The sequence below is a fragment of the Triticum urartu genome, chromosome 7 (assembly GCF_003073215.2).
Source record: "Triticum urartu cultivar G1812 chromosome 7, Tu2.1, whole genome shotgun sequence".
Taxonomy (NCBI): domain Eukaryota; kingdom Viridiplantae; phylum Streptophyta; class Magnoliopsida; order Poales; family Poaceae; genus Triticum; species Triticum urartu.
In genome coordinates this window covers 111179799-111206058 of record NC_053028.1, presented here as the reverse complement: position 1 = coordinate 111206058, position 26260 = coordinate 111179799, and the positions used below count along the sequence as shown (strand labels likewise).

The window sequence follows — 26260 nt, the reverse complement described above, 5'->3', positions numbered from 1 at the left end:
CTTTCCCGTCTAGTCTTTCCCCAACAGACAAGGTCGGTCGGCAATAGTCTTTCCCGATCGACTGTCTATTGGCGGAACCTGTATTCCCATCCAACCTGGTTGTTGGGGATGCAGTGTCGTGGTGTAGTGTGTTCTCAGAAATATAGCACCAGAGGACATTAAGTGAACTGGCCTGTATGCTAAAAGGCAAGGAAATGCCACCTTCTTTTCTTCTTCGAGCAGTTGATGAACTGGCTTGTATGCTGCAGCTACACATAGGTTCTGCAGAAAATGCACCAAAAGAGTTACACACAGGTGAAGTAAGTGGAAAGCAACATTTAATCTCCACTTCTTTTCTTTTGGTAGTGAAATTGAATCTGAATTTTGTAAGCACAAAAAATGCACCAATACTGAACATTTATTCCCACATCCACCACCATCTTGTCAGTTTCGACAGTGTGTGTATGGAGTAGTTTTGACGGCAGTATAATTGTGCATCATGTAAACATTATGAGAATGATTAAGGGTTCAGCAATCAGATTATAATTATGACCAGAACAGAGGAACAAATATCATGGTTAGTTTTATGTAAAAAATATATCAGAAATGGAGTTACTCACTTGAAGTTACTATAGTTACTCACATGAACTTACTGTAGTAGTGGCCAAAATTCAGAAAAGTTACTAAACAGCAGAAGTAGTGGCCAAAATTCAAAGTACTAAAAAGATTCTACACTAAATATACAGTGTTATCCATGTTCTATATCCAAGACATTTGAATTATTCAGAGAAGGATAATGCAAACTGAAAAGTGTTACGCAAACTGAAAACTGATCCATGTTCTATATCCAGGACGCTAATTTTTGACATTTGAAGCTACATTTCAATTGTTATGCCTCTGTCAATTATTGAATTATTCAGAATATTTAAATTATTCAGAGATCCATGTTCTATATCCAGGATAATGCAAACTGAAAAGTGTTAAAAAGACCATGTGTTTTTTGGGGTCAAAATCTACATGTAAAACTGAAAAGTGAAAATAAAAATGGAGAATGTTGTGTCTCCCACTCACGCTCTCAAAAAAAAACTAGGACACATTTTTTATCTGTTTGCATAGGTCCCACCTATCATGAAGGATGGACACGTACATGAACAGGTACGACTCATCAGTCTACCCGCATAGCCTTTTCGTTTAGTCTACCTAGCCGTCTAATCAACTGCCTGCACGCCACTTCTCCCATTTACTTCTCCATCGGGAACCGATTCTCCTCGGCTTCTTCACCTCCCCTTCGTCTTCATTTGCATCCAAACCCACTGCGTTCACATTGTTTTAACCTCTTTAAATAATCATCGACTACTTTAGTTAGACTAGCCATCTAATCCTAATCCTCCAAACCATAGCCCTCCGTTCCAGCGGTTCCAAATGGAGGAAGAGATCGAGATGCAAGTTTTTAGCGTCCAACATGTCCTCGTCGAAGGCTCGATGCGCATAGTTTCCACCGTAACCATCCACCCAAGGGTTGTTCGGTAGTGGATCAACAATGTATCCAACTCCCTTGAAAAGGTAGAGACGAGGATCATCGGTCTTGACACAGAGTACACGGAGCGTGCCCTTGGGAAGATCCAGTGCGCCACCGTCCTTCAGCTGTGCCACGAAGATGATGTTTTGGTGTACCTCATCATACACTCGCCCTCCATACCACGTGAGCTTCACGATTTCTTGTCTCGGGAGGACGTATACTTCTGTGGGGCAGCCATCGAAGGGGACAAACAGAAGTTGAAGCCTTACAACCTTGATTTGAAAAGCATCGCTGAGCTACAAACCAGAATCAAAATTCCTGTAGAAGATTGTGATAAACAGACACCATCCCTATTCAACGTAGCAAATTTTGTTCTCGGTAAAAATCTTCGGAAGGGTGACGAGACGATGGCATTAAGGTCGTCTGGATGGGAGAATTATCCCTTGACGTACGAGCGGATAAAATATGCTACCCTCGATGCCCGTGTGAGTTTCAAGATAGCTGCAAGGTCCAAAGAGCTTGTTGCGAAGCCGTCTCCCACTGAGAATGAGAAGAAGAAGAAGAAGAAGAAGAAGAAGAAGAAGAAGAAAAGGCTACACCGGTAGGAGGGCATTATGGATGGATGAACTATTTCCTCTCTTGTAAAAAAATTATTCCCTCTCGATGTATATTGATATAGATGGACTATTTCGATGGTGTGCATGTCTTTGGAACAGAGTAGTAGCGCGGGTCCGCTTGACTATAAGGAACTATTTATCCGCATATATAGCTTTCTCTGCTACTCCTTCCAGTGATCGGTATGCAGTGCATGTGTCCGTAGACATGACAGCTTGTGTGCATGACATGTGGGCCACCTAAAATGCGACGAGCATCAAGTTTCTAGCACAGCCACCCGTGATTCCCACGACGCCGCTCGAGCCCATGAAACCACACGTCCCCGACCTGCGGTTCACCCCTCTTGGCCCCACTGCCCCTCTGCCTACGGGAGCATTACATGTGGACCAGTCACCTATCGGCTCCACATGTTATTGACTCAAAGGTAGGTGTAGTAAGGCGCTGAAGCTCAGTCCCGACGACCCTGAGAGGGAAATGTAACCCCCGCGCCAGGGCTTGTGGTGCTCCTGCAGCACGAACTCGTGCCAAACTCGAGATTTGTTTCTTTATTATACATGCACACAACGATTTAATGGACATTGTAATATCAACATGTGATGGGGAGCTCTAAATTTGAATTTGAAACTTATAAAACGAAAAGATTCAAAACAAATAAACTGGGAGATAGGGAGAATGTCTATAATTTTGTATATAAACTTGGTCAAAGTTGGATGAGATTGACTTTGGATAAACCTAATATGCAGAGTAAAAAAGGACCGGAGGGAGTACTACAGGTAGTACCCGCCGGTGTGGCCATCTACGCCTCGTAACGCCCCGACGCCCAGCTGTGGCACCCTCGCCACGGCCACGCCACCACCGGCCGGTTCATCTCGAACGAGTGAGTCGCGAACCACGCCACCACCATGAGAATGACATGTGGGCCAGCCACTTTTGAGGTCCGCATGTCATTGACTCATAGGCCGGGCACTAAGCCACTGAAGTTCGGTCTCGTGGGCCTCGAGAGGGAAATGTAACTCCCGCGGCAGGCCTTGTGGTGCTCCCACAGTACGAGCTCGTGCCAAAACTGGAATTTGTTTCTTACTACTACCAACTAGTACTAGTAAGGTACACGTGCATTGCACGCATGAGATTCTGGTGGTTTGTGCATTATGCTTCTACATGTGGAGCTTTATGGATTCTAACATGTGGCAAAATCTGGTGGAATGTAAGGTTAGGCAAGTTTGATTAACTTACGTGAGTGTTTGGTTCAAGCCACACCTTAGGCAAGCCACACTAAGGCCCCACATGACATACACACAAAAAATGTGGCAAGATTCCCTTAGGCTTGCCTACCTGTTTCTCTCGTTTTGAGGAACTAATAACTTTGCCTAAGCTTAGTTGTGGCAAAGTTAGTCATGAATTAAGTTCAACCATGGAGTCTTCTAGATTATACATGTGGCAGAATCTGGTGGATGATATCCAACGGCCAGTAGTGCTCGGATTTTCCATCTTTGTACTATCGGATTGGCTTCATCCAACGACCAACTTTCAAAGTTTTTCACACACTATATAGGGGGTATAGATATAGATGTGCCGGTCCATTGCAATGGATCCAAAGTATATATATCTATTTAGTGGAGTGCACTCTAAACACATTATCTATTTATTTTTCTCTAACCTTCCATAGCCATGCAACCAAGCCACATAAGCTTCATGGGTGCTCCCCACATCATATTATTCATACTACGTTGATTGAAAAAAAAGATAAATCACCCAAAACAAGATCTTCCCGTTTTTTGTTCCTACGACGTTGTGCCATGCACGTACCTACTAGTTGTATAGTGGTAGTACTAGTAATATAGTATTAGGAGTACAAACTTGGTACTAGTAGGAGTAGTACTAGTATGGAATGCTCCTACTCTATCAACGAGCCCCGTCTGACACCAAATTTCTTGGCTTCCGTGCTACAGCTCGATCTTCCCCTCGTTTCTATTTTCCAACCCGGCGGCGGCGGGGTGTCGGTTTGCTCAACGGCGGTCCCACATGAAAGTGAAAATGCTAGGCAACACGCCTTCCCTAAGCTATGTGTCATGCCGGACGGGCCATGTTGTACTCCCGATTCCCGGGCGTGTGGGGTGCGACGCGAATGCGGCAGGCCTTTTCCTTTTACCAGGAATGTGCCCGTGCGTTGCGATGGATCCAAAGTAGTAGAATAGTAGTATTTGTTCACAAACTTGAAAGAAATCACTATTGTTTTGATATACTCCTAATATATTACTCCCCTCGTACCTAAATATTTGTCTTTTTTGAGATTTCAAATGGACTATCACATACGGATTATATAGACATATTCTAGTGTTTCTAGAAAGATGCCCGCGCGTTGCACGAAGTTGATGGAAAAGGTAAGCACAACTTATAAATTGACGGATGCAGTACTAGTTACAGTGATGCATATAATTAAGCAAAGGGATCGCACATGTTGGTATTGACTGGAACGAGAATGCAACAGCACAATAAGAATTAAGGCCACGATGATGTGATCATAGTGGTGGTTACAGAAGGAAAGAAGAAAGATGGATCCACGAACGTACGACCTCCTCCTCCTCAACTTAGTGCGCCGGGCCACCGACCGACGGCTAAGGAGCGGCGGCTTTTGTGGCGAGGTCGAGGTGCTTCTCAGCAAAGGCATCCAAGGCTTCCAGCCGGTTGAGGAAGGCCAACGTCGTAGCGTCCTCACTGGCCTTGCAGATACCTATGTACATGATTTCCTCGTACATGTGGATGTGTAGGTTGACGAATTCTTGCAGGGCGAGGCGCCTCGCGGCGAGCGCGACCTCCAGGTGGACATTCTTCGTTGCGTCGGCGGGCAGTCGCAGGGCCACTAGTGCTTGAAAGAGGTTCCGACCATGGAGGCCGATTAGGGTGGCAGGCAATGAGGAGCCCGGGCGCGTGGGCTGGAGGAGTACGGCGATGTGTCCGCGAGCTTCTTGAGGACGATGAACTTGTTGCTGGTGGCAACGATCATCTGGTCCAACTGAGAGCCGTAGTTGGCATCGAAGGCGGCCATCCACCAGCCGGTCTCCAATACCGTCTGGAGACGATCCTCGGCACCATGCCGTAGGCCGGCGTCGTGGACCATCTGGCGCAGCCGCTGGCCGCTCACGAGCATCGCCTCCATGGGTCTGGAGTGAGCTCTTTTGCGCTTAGTGTAGGTGCTTAGGCAAATTCTTAGGTGCGTACGATGTGGTAGATGCATTGGAATGGAGGGGCGCCTTTATATGAGAGCAATGAGGGCAAACTGTGTTGCATTCACATCATGCAGCCTCTTTTCCCGGACCTCTTCCCATTACTTCCCTCATGCATTAATTGAAGGAGGATGCATTGGACGTTCAACATATCAGGAACCGCTACTCCCTCCCTCATCTGCATTAAAGCCGTATTGGGAACTGCGCCGCCCGCTGTCAAATCGAATACTCCCTCCGTCTAGGTGAGTATTAAGTCATCTTACAAAAACCAAATAGTAAACACATAGGCGTGGTGCATTAACTCTCACGTTGTTTCTTATTTTTTGACATAAATAGAGGAATCAACCAAGAAGAGATGTGGGGCTTGTATGCTTTTAATGACTTGAGACTATCAAACATGACATGCAGTGGTCAGTTCGTTGCACAAGAACAAATACAACCCACGTCAGCACACACACATCTTATATAGCATCACATCCAATGGCTATAAAAGATGAATGAGACCAAATTATATCTCATCTAGATGAGTTCTAGCAAAACTGTATTAATAATACTTAGTACTCCTGGACCATGTATCATATATTAGTATCATGTAGTACTTTATTTATTTATGAGGTATCCAGATGGCACTGCACCGCCAAGAAAAGAGGGTAACATCAAAATTATGGACTACTTTTTTGAGTATGTTGGTAAGGTCCGGTCATAGTCACTTGTTGAAATCTCTAAAAAGACAAATACTCCCTCCGTCCGGAAATACTTGTCATCAAAATGGATAAAAGGAAATGTATATAGACGTATTTTAGTTTTAGATACATCTCTTTTTATCAATTTTGATGACAAGTATTTTCGGACGGAGGGAGTAGAAAACAGAGTTGGTGATGATGGTGTGCGTGCCATCCTGCAATATAGGCCGTCGGATTTATATCTAACGGATAGGAAACAAACTATAGCAATTTTGCAAAAATATACCCACACGTCTCTCCAGGTTCACAAATAAGGCCTTCCCTCGTTCAACCTTTTCTCTCACAAGATAAACTACTCATACAAATGCATCTTGAGGTGTCCATAGAATCGAAGAGAGGGATGATGTCTGTGTGTGTGCGCGCACGATCGATAAAGAGTGCCATCAAATTTGTGTGTGCCAACGTCAAAGATATAGAGTGGCTGGCCTACTGGAACATGAGATGGGACATGTGCAGTTTGTCTCTATGGCATGGATACCTACCTGTAGCGCTCGACTATCGGTGTGTGCTGGGGGAAGAGGGAGGCCCAATTAACTATAGAGGTACAATGGCTGGTATATGTGTGGAGGAGGAGAGAGGCCTACCTCATGTATTAAGGAGATCGATATGCCTCATGTATTAAGGGAGATCGATCGGCATCCATGCATATGTGCAGGAGAGGACTAAGGTTGGGAGAGAGACAGAGCTAGAGTGTTGGAGGGGGTGGTAGTGGAGTTGCTTCTAACAAATGGTGGGATAGGCTTGCTAGACAAACGGAGGGCACGCCCGCAATATCAATAAGAGAGGAGATGGCTGCTTGTTGTCTGTGCACGTGTGTGTGAGAGACGGGTCAGGAGGCATGCACGAATGATGAGGGGGGACGATGTGGCTGTGGCAAGTAGACGTAAGTACATAGGAAGATCAATCGCCCTTTGTTAGAGAAAGGAGAGACATAACTTGTGAGGTATGTCGATCGATGGGGGGGGGTAGTTAAAGTCGATCTAGGTATATGTTGGGAGATCGATCGGTATACATGCATGTGTGTGTTAGAAGCAAATGAGGCACGAGGAGAAGGATAGAGAGAGAGGGATGCATGTAGGAGGTGGTACGAGAGGCATACTATATCGAGGGGGGAGGAGTGTGCGAGTACGAGAACAATGAAAAGAGTGGTGGGAGTGAGGCATGGACGGTGACAAGAGAAGAGGGGAAGCTTGTGTTTGTGCTAGGCACACCTGGCTAGAGAGGCATATCGATCGATGTGTGCCATAAAGAAGGAGCTGGGGGGCCTACACACACCGTGGGTGAACGACCTAAAGTGAAAAGACGAATTTGCGCGATGGAGCTAGAGAATGCTGAGGGAGGGTGAGAGGGATGCGGGTGTGTGCATGCACATGAGAAAGTTAGCGCTAGCTACAAAGATAAGAGGGTTGTGTGGGTGTAAAAGACGAATAGAGATCATATATACTCCATTATAAAAAGCGAATTCGGATATTTGAAGAATTTATCATAGTGTTTCAAACCGACGCATGTGTGAATATATATAACGGTGATACACATGGTGTGGTTATGAACATGTTATACTACATTTAATATATTTTATCTCTATTCTTATAAAAAACAGAGTTGTTGATGATGGTGTGCCTGCCATCCTGCATTATAGGCCGTTCGATTTATATCTGGCGGATAGCAAGGAAATTATGATGGTTGAAGTTGGCAACAATCATGATTGTAGATTCTTATTGAAATAGAGAAACGAATTCAAATTTAGTTCGAATTGCAGAGGTAGTATAGACATTTGGAATGCACTAAAATGTTGGTATGAGTAGGTTACATGCATTATACAGCAAGTGAAAAATTTAATCGGACATAACATGGATTCATACTCCCTCCTTCCATCTATATAGGGCGTAATGAGATTTTTAAGACCGCCTTTGACTATTGACAAGATTAATAGTACATGACATGCACAATGTGAAAATTATATCATTGAAAGAACCTTTCACAGACGAATTTAACGGTGTGCTTTGTGTAAGTTGCATGTCATATATCATTGCTCCAATATTTGGTCAAAGTTAGCATCGAAAAACGCATTAGGCCCTATATAGATGGAAGGAGGGAGTAGCTTTGAATAGCATTTGTATAGTAAAACGGGGCAAGACTCTCTCTTTGTGTGGTGTGAATAGTTTTATTTTTTTCGTTTTCTTTTTGGTTGAGGGAAGTGCGAATTGATTTGGTACGTACAAGTACAATATTACTACACGTTAGGCTTGTCCCTAAAATTCAACCCGCGTCTTGTTATATCTCGAAAATTTAGATATCATGCTCCCAAAACTGGCGCCTTCACAACCCGCGCCTTGCTATCCCGAAATTACAACACGCGGGAAAACTCCCTCCAGCTGCCAAATCCCGACACGTGAAATCCCCCTTCTAACCCTGAGCCGAAAGGGCCGCTAGTTCAAATCGGTGGGGGTACTTTTGTAACACACCCTACCTTTTGGACAAGCGCGTCCCTAAGTCATGCTTCACCCCCTCCCATCGCCCCCTTTTCGCCATTCAAAATCCCAGGCCGCCATAACCTCCCCGCTCCAGCCGCGAAACCCCACCCTCCTTCGTCCGCCACGTCACCGCTGCCCAGCCGGAGCCTCTTCCCCGACGACGTCGTCCACCGCAACAGCTCGACGTCCCTTGTCCACCTCCCCGGATGAGGATATGTCGTCCATCTCGCCGTCCCGCCGGTTCAGCCGCCCCGTCCTCCACCTCCAAGGAGCTGCTCCGACGATCGCCTCGTCTATCGCGGCTGCTCGATCCCCACAGCGCCACCTTAACCTGCTCCATCGGAACCGCAGCATCCTCACCGACTCCTCGGACGAAGCCGAGGCCTAGTCGGCGCCACCAAAGAGGTTGTACACTCATCGCATCGCACCTTCTCCTTAACTCGACCTCATGGCGCCGACGGTGCTCCATCCCCCACCCCATGGAGCGAGTACCTTGAAGCCGGCGCCGCGGGCGACATCTCCACGGCGGCTCTCCCCCAGTGCAAGGCCCCTTCGACGACGGCGCCCATACTAGCCGGATTTGCTGCTGCTGCTCCGGCTCTCGCTCACTCGCTCGCGCTGCTGCTGCTCCGGCTCTCGCTCGATCGCTCGCCCAGCTGCTGCTGCTGCTGCTCTCCCCCTCGCTCGTGCTGCTGCTCTGCTCCGATTAAGCCACGCTTCAGTCGACTGAATCGACTTTTGGGTCAGTCGATTTTCAGGGGTTGGGGGGCTCGCCGGAGTTAAGGAAGAACCACCCGCAGCGGGGACGGGGGCTCGCCAGAGAGGTACCCCACTATCTATCTTAGGGTTCAGGGTGGGGGCAGGGGGCCAAGAGGGCTGGCCGGGGCGGCGGTGGTGAGTTGTTTCGGGGCGGCGAGGCGACGCTGGGGCCGGCAGTTTGGCCGGTGGTGGCTGGCGGCTCAAGGGGGTGCAGGTTGAAGATGAACTGTAGGCCCTCCCTAAACTACATGTCAAGTGCCTCTCTGCTACCATTGCGTTCAGTTTCGACAGTACCATTCAGATTCCATAGTAAATTTCAGTTTCAACAGTTAAGTTCAGAGTCAACAGTTTTTACCTCATCTGTTGTAGTCAGGTGGTTTTTGGTGATGTTAATTTTACATCCATTTTACATCATCTATTGGAGATGCAATTAGAATCCCACTTGAGATTGACGATGTCTGTCTTGTGCTGCTTCAGCCTTGACATCTTACGGCTCACCGGAGCTGCTCCAACGACAGAAGATCCATCACAACAGAGCAGTGCCCTGGACGCCGTCTACAGATTCCTCAGATCTTCCTCCACACCTCCGACATCCACCTCTGCCTCAACTGCTTCAGCGACCAACCCAATGATGCTGAGGTCGACACGGCTACGGCAAAGAGGTTGTACACTTGTTGCATCACTTATTACTATACATTCACGTCGATCCATTAGGGCTATTTTGGTTCAATGGAAAAACGTCGATCCACTGGTTGTTACCATCACTCTAAATTTCTGCATGCTCTCCTTACATAATCTCACCATATTTTTTTGTATGCATGTCAGATATTGTACACAGTCATGCTGAACATGTAGAGAAAAAGAGACGAGTTTTGCACGGCAATACAATGTCATGCAGACATCGCTCCATGGTGGGTTCAATGGCAAACCCTCCCCACCCCTCTCCAGATTGTAATCCAGAGGAAGATATCTGTTCTGAGGTGGATTCAGACGCTGCTGACCACTCCTATTTACCCCCCAAGGTGTTTGCTCTATCTTGGCATGATGATGTTAGTCATATCATGCATATGTTGCCTTGCAGTGCCTACTTTTAACATCATATATGTCATCTGCTTAGTTTAGACATGTTATGTAATGCCACCTGTTTAGTTTCTATATCATATATGGGAATTATGCAGTCTCATGTCTTTTAGCCAACCATAATATATGTGAAATGTGCAATGCCATCCTGTTTAACCAAACATCATATATTTGAATGATATCACTACACCATGCACCAAAATTCCCTACCGGCGTGTGTTGGGAAAAAGTCACCATTGCCGACCAACAATATGTCAGAAAAATTTCTAACGGACTGTGGGTCGGGAAACATCTGTTCAGTTACACACTATCGGCCGGGAATGGTATAGCATATATCATCAAACAGTCGGTCGGGAAATCCTTTATGGCCCATGGACCATCGGTTGGTAAATAACGCCGACCGACATTCTGAAGCTAACTGGGCCTCGCGCGCGAACGGCCAAATTTTAGCGCCAATAAACGGCCCAACCCGCGAACATTTTCCCCCCAAAACCCAATCTCCTTCGTTCCCCTCGCACGTACAGGACAACCAAATCTCTAGCTCGATCTGTTCGTTCCCCACGCACGCCGCCAGTGCTCCCGCCGGTCGATCCCACGCCGTCCCACTGCCGCCCCACGCCGTCCCACCGCCGCCCCACGCCGCCCTCCCTCTGCAGCGCCGCTCCACCATCGCCCCACGCCGCCCTCCATCTGCGGCGCCGCTCCACCGCCGCCCTCCCTCTGCAGCGCCGCCCCACGCCTTCCTGCCCCGTCAACGTCGCCCAACGCCGTCCTATCTCTCCACCGCCGGCCCCATGTCCTAGTGCTCTCTCTCTCCGGGCGCCTCTCTCCAACCAGCAGTAGGCGTGTGAGCATCTTGGGAAGTGGCAAGCCACCCTCCCTGGACTGACCTCCCCCATATCCACCATCCAACTCTCAAAGACACGCAGCGGCAGCGGCAATGGTTGATGCGGCTGAGGTACAACTCTTCCCTCTCTGTCTTTACCTCCCTCCCCCCTCTCTCTAGGCTTTGTTGTGAGAGTGGGCTGGTGGGGAACGGGGAGCTCCGGCAGTAGGGAACGGCTACAACTCTTGCTTTTCTTCTCCAGTTTGATGTGTACTGCAGCTAGTCTGATTGTGAGATACTGTGCAGGCAGAAAATGTGCTAATCAATGTACAGAGTAGAAGCTTGGTGGTAGCAATATGAACTAATTCTAGAAGTTGAGCTGTTGTGTGCAAATTTTGTTTTTTCCCATTGTAGTTCTGTCCTTTAATTCCACCGTCCCGATAGAAAGGAATTTGTAGTCAACGGTATCGAGTTTTCTTGTCTGGATGATCTGAAGACAAATGAAGAAGAGTTTAACTATAAAGTTAATACACAAAAAGAGCGCTGAGGAGCTAAATATTGTCATGCATATGGATTGACCTTGCCAACAATATGTATTACTTCATTAAAAAGCATCATCTTGACTTTTAGAATCATGTTTCCTTTAAAAGCATGCAACTCGGACATACATCCAAAAAACTGGAGTCTCTGAAAACATACAACTTAACTGACCTGATGTTATACCTAAATTTCAGTAACAAAAATTTTAAACTTGAGTTTCTCTTTTGTTTATTGAAGTAGATTTTGAAGTGAAAGAAAACATGGCAGAGAGCTGTAAATATATAAAGCACCGCATCTCAAAAGTTGTAGTCTACTTGTTCATCTGTCTTGTTTTTTCTACAGGTAACATAGAGGAGCACTGCTGGTAACATTGAGCCGACAAAGAGAAGTTGTAGAATATTTGCTGCAACCACTAGGTGAGTTTCTCTTCCCCACTCAAGTCCAGAGGCCCTCCATATGTGTGGATGTCATGAATATGTAGAGATGCCTCCTCATGTTTGACACTGACTTTTATATTGTCTAATTATTTTGGTTATTAGGATTCTTGCTGCCAACGACTCAGCTTCTAGCAGCGGTGCAGCGATCCCCCTCCCGTGCTTGTCGCTGCATCCTCCACCAGTTGGTGAGTCAACCACAGCTTTGATCCATTTTATTTATGGTGGTATCTGCCTTTACTATGTGTACTACCATTGAATTGGTTCTATGATTCTTCGTTTCTTTTCTGCGCCAATTTATTTACAGTACTTAAATTGATTCCTTGCATTCTCTGGTTTTGATATTATTCATTCAGGATTTAGTGTTGACTTGGTAGTACCCAGTTGTGAAGCTAAGATACCATGGATAAAGGTTGGATGGATGCACCTAGGTGTAACGCCACATATATATTTTGTTTTGCTTATATGCTGAAACTATATATAACACACTAAACATGTACACTTGCATGTAGGCATACAGAGAAGTACTTACAAGGGCTCGCCAAATTCCTAGGCTATGCATTTAATAAATCATTGGTTGAGAATAAAATCTTATGTCCTTGCAAAAACTGTGTGAACTCGTACTGGAGAGAAGAGTCTGAAGTCCGTGAGCACCTAGTATGCGAGGGATTTGTAGATGGCTACAAACAGTGGATGTTTCATGGAGAACGTGTCTCTTCTTCTTCCATTCCTCCAAATCTAGATGAGGGTGACGACAGGGATGAGGGCGATGATATATCTGATTTGCTAAGAGATCTTGCTGCTGGTTTGGATAAAGGGGGAGATCTTGAAGATGATTGTGGTTTAGATAAGGATGATTCTTTTCTAGAATCTCTCCACAAACTTGAAGTTGATTCTAGACAAGAGCTATATCCAGGCTGTAAGAATTTCTCAAAGCTTCGTTTCCTAGTGAGACTTCTTCACACCAAACTGCTTGGAGGGTGGTCTGATAGAAGTTTTGATCTGCTGTTAGATCTACTAAAAGATGCTTACCCTCAGTCCGCTATACCCAAAAACTCCAATGAAGCTAAAAAACTAGTCAAATGCCTAGGACTTGGGTATGTTAATATCCATGCATGTGAAAATGATTGCATTCTATTTTGGAAGAACAATGCCAATGCCAATTCATGCCCAGAATGTAAGGCTTCAAGATGGAAATCTGAAAGGAAGGGTGCAGATGGGAAACGTGTCCACAAGGTTCCTAAGAAGGTTCTTCGTTACTTCCCAATAAAGAAGAGGCTTCAAAGGTTGTTTGTGTGTTCTGGAACTGCGGCTCTCACAAGATGGCATGCAGAAGAGCGCACACAAGATGTCTTGATTAGGCATCCTAAAGATTCCCTCCTTTGGAAAGATTTTGATGAAAAAAATAAAGATTTTGCAAAAGACATCAGAAATCTTTAGCTTGTAGTATGTGCCGATGGTTTTAATCCATTTAGATCCATGAATCTCAGCTATAGCATTTGGCCAGTATTATTGATTCCTTATAACTTTCCACCCTAGATGATTATGAAGCAATCAAATTTTATCCTATCACTGTTGATTCCTGGCAGAAATTCTACTGGTAGTGATATTGATGTCTATCTTGAGCCACTAGTTCATGATATGGTAGATATGTTTCTTGATGGTGTTAGGACCTATGATGCTTCAACCGGAGAGTATTTTCAGTTGCATGCTGCCATAATATGCACAATTACGGATAAACCGGGTCTTGGGTCTTTGGTTGCCTGTGCTTCCTCTGGAGAAGGAGCTTGCCCTGAATGCCACTCTCAATTATGTTCTCTTAGGCTAAAAAATGGTAGCAAGACTTGCTATATGGGGCATCGTAGGTTCTTACGTGCAGATCACCCCTTGAGGTATGATACACGCACATTTGGTGACATAGAACGTGGGACAGCACCCGTTCCACTTTCCGGTAGGCAAATCTTAGAGCTGACAGAAAATATGCAAACCAAGTTTGGGAAGGATCCTATAACGAAGAAGCCTAGAACTAAGAAACGCAAGAAAGGGGATCCGCTGATCATTTGGAAAAGAAAGTCTATTTGGTTTAAACTACCATAATGGAAGGATTTGAAGATGCATCATAACTTTGATATCATGCACATAGAAAAAAATGTGTGTGAGAACATAGTTAACACTTTGTTGGCAGTCAATGGAAAAACCAAGGATAATATTAATTCTCGATATGACCTTCAAGCACTCAATATTAGAAAGGATCTTCAACCTATTGATCTTGATGATGAATAAGTTTTTTTCCTCCGGCACCTTACACTATGGAATCTGATCAGCAGAGGACATTTTGCAAAGTATTTAAAAATGCCATGTTTCCTAATGGTTATGCATCTCACATACGCCGCAATGTGCATGTTAAGGAGAAAAAGATAACTGGGCTAAAGAGCCATGACAACCATGTCCTTTTGCAAGACTTTCTGCCACTTGCAGTGAGAAGAACATTACCAGAAAGAGTGAGTGCGGTACTGATTCATGTGAGCAGATTTTTCAAGCGAATGTACTCACAGGTTATTCGCATAAGTGACATGCAAAAGTTGCAGGATGAAATAGCCGAGACCTTGAGCCTTCTTGAGGCCATATTCCTCCCATCATTTTTCGATATTATGGTGCATTTGATGGTTCATCTTCCAGCACAAGCAATGATAGCTGGTCCAGTACATTTTCGCAGCATGTGGGCTGTAGAGAGGTATATAGGAAAGCTCAAGGGACATGTCCACACTAGAAGTCATGTGGAAGGATCAATTGCAGAGGGCTATTTGTTTGATGAGAGCTTCACATTTTGCTCACACTATTTGGATGATGAGAGTCGGTTGAATCGAGCTAGGAATGATGGAGGTTTGGATATGGAAGTTGATGATACAACTCCGTTCTTCCACAACATTGGCCGAGGGCTGGCTGCCAAGTGCATGGTGATGTTAGATAACAAAACTTGGTTGCAAGCCCACAGATATGTCTTGTTCAATTATGACAACATAGAACCATACCTAGAGTAAGATATCCCTACTATGTATTGCTATTAGGTTATTTCTCTCCTCCTTGTCAATTGATAAATATAACCTATATGCAGCAAACATATGGATTACCTTTCTTCTATTGGTGTTCGAAGTCATCGAGAAGTCAAGCGTGTGCATTACGAGACATTTCATGAGTGATTTAAATTGCACGTAAGTGGGCATGTGACTGTCAACCTATAAGACATATAATTCCATCCCATTGTAGAGTAACAATAGCATTTCATAATCACAGGTGGCAGAAATGGGAGATGAAGCACCTCATGAGATAAAAATATTAGCTAAAGAGCCAAACTTGGTTGCTATGAAGTATAGTAGCTACACTATAAATGGGGTAGACTTTCATACACAATCATATGATGAGGGCCGCTCATTTCAGAGTAGTGGAGTAGCTCTTGTTGCACAAACTCACACTTTGCAAAAGGAAAAGGTGACAATATTTCCTACGTAGTCACCAAGATCTATCTATGGAGAGACAGCAACGAGGGGAAGGAGAGTGCATCTACATACCCTTGTAGATCGCTAAGCGGAAGCGTTCAAGAGAACGGGGTTGAAGAGTCGTACTCGTCGTGATCCAAATCACCGGAGATCCTAGTGCCGAACGGACGGCACCTCCGCGTTCAACACACGTACAGCCCGGTGACGTCTCCCATGCCTTGATCCAGCAAGGAGAGAGGAGAGGTTGAGGAAGACTCCATCCAGCAGCAGCACAACGGCGTGGTGGTGGTGGAGGAGCGTGGCAATCCTGCAGGGCTTCGCCAAGCACCGGGAGAGGAGAGGTTGGAGAGGGGGAGGGTGCAACCAAAGGCGTGTCAAAAAGCTCCTTCCCCACTATATATAGGAGGGCCAAAGGGGGGGGCGCCGGCCCAGATCCAATCTCCTAGGGGGCGGCCAAGGGAGGTTTCCCTCCCCCAAGGCACCTAGGGGGTGCCTTCCCCTTGTGGGACTCTTCCTTCTTGAAACCCTAGGCGCATGGGCCTCTTGGGGCTGGTGCCCTTGGCCCATGTAGGCCAAGGAGCACCCCCTACAGCCCATGTGGCCTCCGGGGCTGGTGGCCCCACTTGGTGGACCCCCGGGACCCTCCCGGTGGTCCCGGTACGTTACCGATAAAATCCGAAACTTTTCCGGTGACCAAAACAGGACTTCCTATATATAAATCTTTACCTCCGGACCATTCCGGAACTCCTCGTGACGTCCGGGATCTCATCCGGGACTCCGAAAAACATTCGGTAACCACATACAAACTTCCTTTATAACCCTAGCGTCATCGAACCTTAAGTGTGTAGACCCTACGGGTTCGGGAACCATGCAGACATGACCGAGACGTTCTCCGGTCAATAACCAACCGGGATCTGGATACCCATGTTGGTTCCCACATGTTCCATGATGATCTCATCGGATGAACCACGATGTCAAGGACTTAATCAATCCCGTATACAATTCCCTTTGTCTAGCGGTACGTACTTGCCCGAGATTCGATCGTCGGTATCCCGATACCTTGTTCAATCTCGTTACCGGCAAGTCTCTTTACTCGTTCCGTAACACATCATCCCGTGATCAACTCCTTGATCACATTGTGCACATTATGATGATGTCCTACCGAGTGGGCCCAGAGATACCTCTCCGTCACACGGAGTGACAAATCCCAGTCTCGATTCGTGCCAACCCAACAGACACTTTCGGAGATACCTGTAGTGACCTTTATAGCCACCCAGTTACGTTGTGACGTTTGGCAACACCCAAAGCATTCCTACGGTATTCGGGAGTTGCACAATCTCATGGTCTAAGGAAATGATACTTGACATTAGAAAAGCTTTAGCATACGAACTACACGATCTAGTGCTATGCTTAGGATTGGGTCTTGTCCATCACATCATTCTCCTAATGATGTGATCCCGTTATCAACGACATCCAATGTCCATGGTCAGGAAACCGTAACCATCTATTGATCAACGAGCTAGTCAACTAGAGGCTTACTAGGGACATGGTGTTGTCTATGTATCCACACATGTATCTGAGGTTCCTATCAATACAATTCTAGCATGGATAATAAACGATTATCATGAACAAGGAAATATAATAATAATCAATTTATTATTGCCTCTAGGGCATATTTCCAACAGTCTCCCACTTGCACTAGAGTCAATAATCCAGTTCACATCGCCATGTGATTAACACTCACAGGTCACATCGCCATGTGACTAACACCCAAGAGTTTACTAGAGTCAGTAGTCTAGTTCACATCACTATGTGATTAACACTCAATGAGTTCTAGGTTTGATCATGTTGCTCGTGAGAGAGGTTTTGGTAAACGGGTCTGCAACATTCAGATCCGTATGTACTTCACAAATTTCTATGTCATCTTGTAGATGCAACTACTACGCTACATTTGGAGCCATTCCAAATAACTGTTCTACTTGGAGCTATTCTAAATTGTTGCTCCATTATACGTATCCGGTATCTCTACTCAGAGCTATCCGGATAGGTGTTAAGCTTGCATCGACATAACCCTTTATGACGAACTCTTTTACCACCTCCATAATCGAGAAAATTCCTTAGTCCACTAGTTACTAAGGATAACTTTGACCGCTGTCCTGTGATCCATTCTTGGATCACTCTTGTACCCCTTGACTGACTCATGGCAAGGCACACTTCAGGTGCAGTACACAGCATAGCATACTGTAGAGCCTATGTCTTAAGCATAGGGGACGACCTTCGTCCTTTCTCTCTATTCTGCCGTGGTCGAGCTTTAAGTCTTAACTTCATACCTTACAACTCAGGCAAGAACTCCTTCTTTGACTGATCCATCTTGAACACCTTCAAGATCATGTCAAGGTATGTGCTCATTTGAAAGTACTATTAAGCGTTTTGATCTATCCTTATAGATCTTGATGCTCAATGTTCAAGTAGCTTAATCCAGGCTTTCCATTGAAAACATTTTTCAAATAACTCTGCATGCTTTCCAGAAATTCTACATCATTTCCGATCAACAATATGTCAATAACATATATTCATCAGAAATTCTATAGTGCTCCCACTCACTTCTTTGGAAATACAAGTTTCTCATAAACTTTGTATACACCCAAAATCTTTGATCATCATCAAAGCGTATATTCCAACTCCGAGATGCTTACTCCAGTCCTTAGAAGGATTGCTGGAGCTTTGCATACTTATTAGCATCTTTCAGGATTAACAAAACCTTCCGGTTGTATCACATACAACCTTTCCTCAAAAATCGTCGAGGAAACAATGGTTTTTGGCATCCTATCTGCAAGATTTCACAAATAATGCAGTAATTGCTAATATAATTCCAACAGACTCTTAGCATCGCTACGAGTGAGAAAGTCTCATCGCAGTCAACTCCTTGAACTTGTCGGAAAACATCTTAACGACAAGTCGAGCTTTCTTAATGGTGATACTTACCATCATTGTCCGTCTTCCTTTTAAATCCATCTGTACTTAATAGCCTCACGACCATCAAGTAGTTCTTCCAAAGTCTACACTTTGTTTTCATATATGGATCCTCTCTCGAATTATATGGCCTCGAGCCATTTATCGGAATCTGGGCCCACCATCGCTTCTCCATAGCTCGCAGGTTCATTGTTGTCTAGCAACATGACTTCCAAGACAGGATTACGTACCATTCTGAAGTAGTACGCATCCTTGTCATCCCACGAGGTTTGGTAGTGACTTGATCTGAAGTTTCATGATCACTATCATAAGCTTCCACTTCAATTGGTGTAGGTGCCACAGGAACAACTTCCTGTGCCCTGCCACACACTAGTTGAGGAGACGGTTCAATAACCTCATCAAGTCTCCACCATCCTCCCGCTCAATTCTTTCGAGAGAAACTTTTCCTCGAGAAAGGACCCGATTCTAGAAACAATCCCTTATTGCTTTCGGATCTGAGACAGGAGGTATACCCAACTGTTTTGGGTGTCCTATGAAGATGCATTTATCCGCTTTGGGTTCGAGTTTATCAGCCTGAAACTTTTCCACATAAGCGTCGCAGCCCCAAACTTTTTAAGAAATGACAGCTTAGGTTTCTCTAAACCATAGTTCATACGGTGTCATCTCATCGGAATTACGTGGTGCCCTATTTAAAGTGAATGCGGTTGTCTCTAATGCCTAACCCATAAACTATCGTGGTAATTCGATAAGAGACATCATGGTATGCATCATATCCAATAGGGTGCAATTATGATGTTCGGACACACCATCACACTATGGTGTTCCAGGCTGTATTAGTTGTGAAACAATTTCCACAATGTCTTAATTCTGTGCCAAACTCGTAATTCAGATATTCATCTCTATGATCATATCATAGATATTTTATCCTCTTGTCACGACGATCTTTCAACTTCACCCTGAAATTACTTGAACCTTTCAATAATTCAGACTCGTGATTTCTCAAGTAAATGTACTCAACATCTACTCAAATCATCTGTGAAGTAAGAACATAACGATATCCACTACACGCCTCAGCACTCATTGGACTGCACACATCAAAATGTATTTCTTCCAACAAGTTGCTTTCTAGTTCCATTTTACTGAAACCGAGGATTTCAGTCATCTTGCCCATGTGGTATGATTTGCATGTCTCAAGTGATTCAAGATCAAGTGAGTTCAAACGGTCCACTTGCATGGAGTTTCTTCATGCATATACACCAATAGACATGGTTCGCATGTCTCAAACTTTTCAAAAACGAGTGAGCCCAAAGATCCATCAACATGGAGCTTCTTCATGCGTTTTATACCGATATGACTTACGTGGCAGTGCCACAAGTAGGTGGTACTATCATTACTATCTTATATCTTTTGGCATGAATATGTGTATCACCACGATCGAGATTCAATAAACCATTCATTTTAGGCGTAAGACCATTGAAGGTATTATTCAAATAAACAGAGTAACGATTATTCTCCTTAAATGAATAACCGTATTGCGATAGGCATAATACAATCATGTCTATGCTCAACGCAAACACCAAATAACCATTATTTAGGTTTAACACCAATCTCGATGGTAGAGGGAGCGTGTGATGCTTGATCATATCAACATTGGAAACACTTCCAACACATATCGTCAGCTCACCTTTAGCTAGTCTCTGTTTATTCCGTAGCTTTTATTTCGAGTTACTAACACTTAGCAACCGAATCGGTATCTAATACCCTGGTGCTACTAGGAGTACTAGTAAAGTACACATCAACACAATGTATATCCAATATACTTCTATCGACCTTGCCAGCCTTCTAATCTACCAAGTATCTAGGGTAATTCTGCTCCAGTGGCTGTTCCCCTTATTACAGAAGCACTTAGTCTCGGGTTTGGGTTCAACCTTGGGTTTCTTCACCAGAGCAGCAGCTGAATTGCCGTTTCATGAAGTATCCCTTCTTGCCCTTTCCCTTCTTGAAACTAGTGGTTTCACCAACCATCAACAATTGATGCTCCTTCTTGATTTCTACTTTGGTGTCAAACATCGCGAATATCTCAAGGATCATCATATATGTCCCTGATATATTATAGTTCATCACGAAGCTCTAGTAGCTTGGTGGCAATGACTTTGGAGAAACATCACTGTCTCATCTGGAAGATCAACTCCCACTCGATTCAAATGATTGATGTACTCAGACAATCTGAGCACAAGCTCAACAATTGAGCTTCTCTCCCTTAGTTTGCAGGCTAAGAAAATCGTCGGAGGTCTTATACCTCTTGACGTGGGCACGAGCCTGAAATTCCAATTTCAGCCCTCGAAACATCTCATATGTTTTGCGACGTTTCAAAAACCGTCTTCGGTGCCTCAACTCTAAACCGTTTAACTGAACTATCACGTAGTTATCAAAACGTGTATGTCAGATGTTCGCAACATCCACAGACAACGTTCGAGGTTCAGCACACTGAGCGGTGCATTAAGGACATAAGCCTTCTATGAAGCAATGAGGACAAACCTCAGTTTACGGACCTAGTCCGCATAATTACTACTATCAACTTTCAACTAAATTTTCTCTAGGAACATATCTAAATAGTAGAACTAAAGCGCGAGCTACGACATAATTTGCGAAGACCTTTTGACTATGTTCAGGATAATTAAGTTCATCTTATGAACTCCCACTCAGATAGACATCCCTCTAGTCATCTAAGTGATTACATGATCCGAGTCAACTAGGCCGTGTCCGATCATCACGTGAGACGGACTAGTCAACATCGGTGAACATCTTCATGTTGATCGTATCTTCTATACGACTCATGCTCGACCTTTCGGTCTTCTGTGTTCCGAGGCCATGTCTGTACACATGCTAGGCTCGTCAAGTCAACCTATATGCTTCGCGTGTGTAAATCTGTCTTACACCCGTTGTATGTGAACATTAGAATCTAACACCCGATCATCACGTGGTGCTTCGAAACAACGAACTGTCGCAACGGTGCACAGTTAGGGGGAACACTTTTTTGAAATTATTATGAGGGATCATCTTATTTACTACCGTCGTTCTAAGTAAACAAGATGCATAAACATGATAAACATCACATGCAATCAAATAGTGACATGATATGGCCAATATCATATTGCTCCTTTTGATCTCCATCTTCGGGGCTCCATGATCATCATCGTCACCGGCATGACACCATGATCTCCATCATCATGATCTCCATCATCGTGTCTTCATGAAGTTGACACGTCATCTATTACTTCTACTAATATGGCTAACGCTTTAGCAATAAAGTAAAGTAATTACATGACGTTTATATTGACACGCAGGTCATAAATAAATAAAGACAACTCCTATGGCTCCTGCCGGTTGTCATACTCATCGACATGCAAGTCGTGATTCCTATTACAAGAACATGATCAATCTCATACATCACATATATCATTCATCACATCCTTTTGGCCATATCACATCACATAGCATACCCTGCAAAAACAAGTTAGACGTCCTCTAATTGTTGTTTGCATGTTTTACGTGGCTGCTATGGGTTTCTAGCAAGAACGTTTCTTACCTACGCAAAACCACAACGTGATATGCCAATTGCTATTTACCCTTCATAAGGACCCTTTTCATCGAATCCGTTCCGACTAAAGTGGGAGAGACAGACACCCGCCAGCCACCTTATGCAACTAGTGCATGTCATTCGGTGGAACCGGTCTCACGTAAGCGTACGTGTAAGGTTGGTCCGGGTCGCTTCATCCCACGATGCCGTCGAAAACAAGATTGGACTAGTAACGGTAAGCGTATTGAACAATATCAACGCCCACAACTACTTTGTGTTCTACTCGTGCATAGAATCTACGCAATAGACCTAGCTCTGATGCCACTGTTGGGGAACATAGCATAAATTCAAAATTTTCCTACGTGTCACCAAGATCTATCTATGGAGAGACCAGCAACGAGGGGAAGGAGAGTGCATCTACATACCCTTGTAGAACGCTAAGAGGAAGCGTTCAAGATAACGGGGTTGATGGAGTCGTACTCGTCGTGATCCAAATCACCGGAGATCCTAGTGCCGAACGGACGGCACCTCCGCGTTCAACACACGTACAGCCCGACGATGTCTCCCACGCCTTGATCCAGCAAGGAGAGAGGGAGAGGTTGAGGAAGACTCCATCCAGCAGCAGCACAACGGCGTGGTGGTGGAGGAGGAGCGTGGCAATCCTGCAGGGCTTCGCCAAGCACCACGGGAGAGGAGAAGGACTTGGGAGAGGGGGAGGGCTGCACCAAAGGCAAAGGTAAGAAGTCCTCCATCTCCCCCACTATATAAAGGGGGGCCAAGGGGGGGGCGCCGGCCCTAGGAGATCCAATCTCCTAGGGGGGGGGCGGCGGCCAAGGGAGGATTCCCTCCCCCCCAAGGCACCTAGGGGGTGCCTTCCCCTTGTGGGACTCTTCCCTTTTGAAACCCTAGGCGCATGGGCCTCTTGGGGCTGGTGCCCTTGGCCCATGTAGGCCAAGAAGCACCCCTTACAGCCCATGTGGCCCTCCGGGGCTGGTGGCCCCACTTGGTGGACCCCCGGGACCCTCCCGGTGGTCCCGGTACGTTACCGATAAAACCCGAAACTTTTCCGGTGACCAAAACAGGACTTCCTATATATAAATCTTTACCTCCGGACCATTTCGGAACTCCTCGTGACGTCTGGGATCTCATCCGGGACTCCGAACAACATTCGGTAACCACATACAAACTTCCTTTATAACCCTAGCATCATCGAACCTTAAGTGTGTAGACCCTACGGGTTCGGGAGACATGCAGACATGACCGAGACGTTCTCCGGTCAATAACCAACAGCGGGATCTGGATACCCATGTTGGTTCCCACATGTTCCACGATGATCTCATCGGATGAACCACGATGTCAAGGACTTAATCAATCCCGTATACAATTCCCTTTGTCTAGCGGCATTGTACTTGCCCGAGATTCGATCGCCAGTATCCCGATACCTTGTTCAATCTCGTTACCGGCAAGTCTCTTTACTCGTTCCGTAACACATCATCCCATGATCAACTCCTTGATCACATTGTGCACATTATGATGATGTCCTATCGAGTGGGCCCAGAGATACCTCTCCGTCACACGGAGTGACAAATCCCAGTCTCGATTCATGCCAACCCAACAGACACTTTCGGAGATACCTGTAGTGTACCTTTATAGCCACCCAGTTACGTTGTGACGTTTGGCACACCCAAAGCATTCCTACGGTATCCGGGAGTTGCACAATCTCATGGTCTAAGGAAATGATACTTGACATTAGAAAAGCTTTAGCATACGAACTACACGATCTAGTGCTATGCTTAGGATTGGGTCTTGTCCATCACATCATTCTCCTAATGATGTGATCCCGTTATCAACGACATCCAATGTCCATGGTCAGGAAACCGTAACCATCTATTGATCAACGAGCTAGTCAACTAGAGGCTTACTAGGGACATGGTGTTGTCTATGTATCCACACATGTATCTGAGGTTCCTATCAATACAATTCTAGCATGGATAATAAACGATTATCATGAACAAGGAAATATAATAATAATCAATTTATTATTGCCTCTAGGGCATATTTCCAACATAAATGGGGTAGACTTTCATACACAATCATATGATGAGGGCCGCTCATTTCAGAGTAGTGGAGTAGCTCTTGTTGCAGAAACCACATCCTTTGCATGTTTCAGGACTTTAAATTTTGTTTTGTTTTCATGTTTCTAAAATAATCATTGATTCAGATTGGTATGGATGTGCTTCTTTATGCATGGACTGGTCCTGAAACTCCTGTTGCCAAGGCAACAATTATCTCAGTTGACCCAGACACTATTGTGGGCGGAGAGACCCTTGGACCAGGAACTTATGAGGTTCTTGTCAATGTTGCTATTAGAAGAGATGCTACGGTGCCTTATGAATATGGCGATTTACAAATTATTGCTGATGCTGTCACAAGGTCCATTGCATGGCCATCTAGCAAGGTAATCACCAACAATATGTCTTTTGTCCACTTATCTCAAATTGTTTGATATGTGATACTGACTCATGATCACTTTGCTAGATGAAACCCTATAAACCAGGGGCATCTTCCTCATCCCGCCGCTAAGGTATTTTTGAATCCCGAGCTAGTATTTATTTTTGAGCTACAAAACCAGGGACCGAAATGAAATTAACCAGAACCTTGTATCTTCTTCTTCTTCTTACATGGTGATGGTCTATAATTGTTTTGGTTATTCTCTTCATCTAAAGTTTGGCTAAGTTAATGTACAGTTCCTAGCTTACATGGTTTAGCAGAATTAGAAGGAAATAATAATGTTATGCAAAAGTTGGCTTTGGTACAGTTCTACTTGCCACATGCCCAGAGGAGCTGGCTGGCACAAATTTCTAGTTGCTCTCCAGCACCAACCAAACTAGCATGTAGTGCTCTGCATGGTAAAGCATGTCTTTTGAACTAAAACTGGGAGTCTGGACATGCTAAACTGTTGCCTTATGTCTAGATGATGGAAATTTAACTTTAACTCTGTTGCCTTGTGTTTCCCCCAGTACACCTCTGTATTGCTCCTATTTCCTGAAACGTACTACATGGTCACGTTGCATCGATGCTTTATTATGTCAAATGCAACAGAGATCTAATTAGCACATGTTGTGGCATTATTCTTAAGTTGCCCTATTTTTTGTAACACTAAAATCCCCCAGTTTTTTATTGCCAATTGCCATAGTGCTTTATAAAATTATCATTATTGCCATTGTCTCTGAATGCATGCACACCGGGGACATTTTTATTCTTTGTAGGAAATACATACAGAAGGGTCAGGAAGTAACCAGGAAGATGCCAGTTTGCATCAGCTACAGATTTTCTGTAATGGAGCAAAACCAATGTGTCTTTTAGGTCTCATTATGTAAACCTATATGGCATCTTGTCATCTGGGTATTTATCTTGTCATCTGGGTATTTTGTGTAATGGAGAAAACAATGAATCTCGGACATGCATCTATCATTTTGTAAACCTATCGGGCGATTCGGTCACAAAACCATAAATGGTTCCTTCACTCTTGAGAAGTAATTATTATGTTATTCTTCTTTGGTCATGATTTACTATTTTCAAAGCACATGCAAGTTACTGTAATTTGACTGATATCATGTTGTACTGAGATATGCGACTTGATTGACATTGTATTGTGTAAGACAGATGGGAAATCAAGGGTTTAAATATTGCTCAGCTAAACAAAATGTTGACAAATTGTTGGTTGGCAAAACAGAACATCGTCTCATTGTTGGTCGGCAAAGGGTCATGCTAGTACCAACCGAAAGTTGGTCGGCAAAAAGGATAGCATCGCACAGTTGGTCGGGAAAGTTTCAGGACAAGGACAACAGAAAGTCGGTTGGCAAATATTATACTATCAAACAGTCGGTCGGGAAAACTTAAACAGCAGCGCCAACTGAAAATCGGTCGGCAAACATGTTACCATCCGGTAGTCGGTCGGGAAAGATTCCGAGTAGGGCCATCAGAAAGCCGGTCGGCAATTCTCTTTATAGGCGT

At 44.8% G+C, this 26260-nt stretch overlaps 1 long non-coding RNA gene across 1 annotated transcript; it reads left to right on the top strand.

The window, feature by feature from the left end:
• The first annotated feature begins 24612 nt into the window (after positions 1-24612).
• Positions 24613-25800, top strand: LOC125525961. The gene is made up of 3 exons (XR_007291484.1): positions 24613-24701; positions 24782-24827; positions 25513-25800. It is a non-coding gene; the product is annotated as an uncharacterized LOC125525961 (long non-coding RNA).
• Positions 25801-26260: the final 460 nt, after the last annotated feature.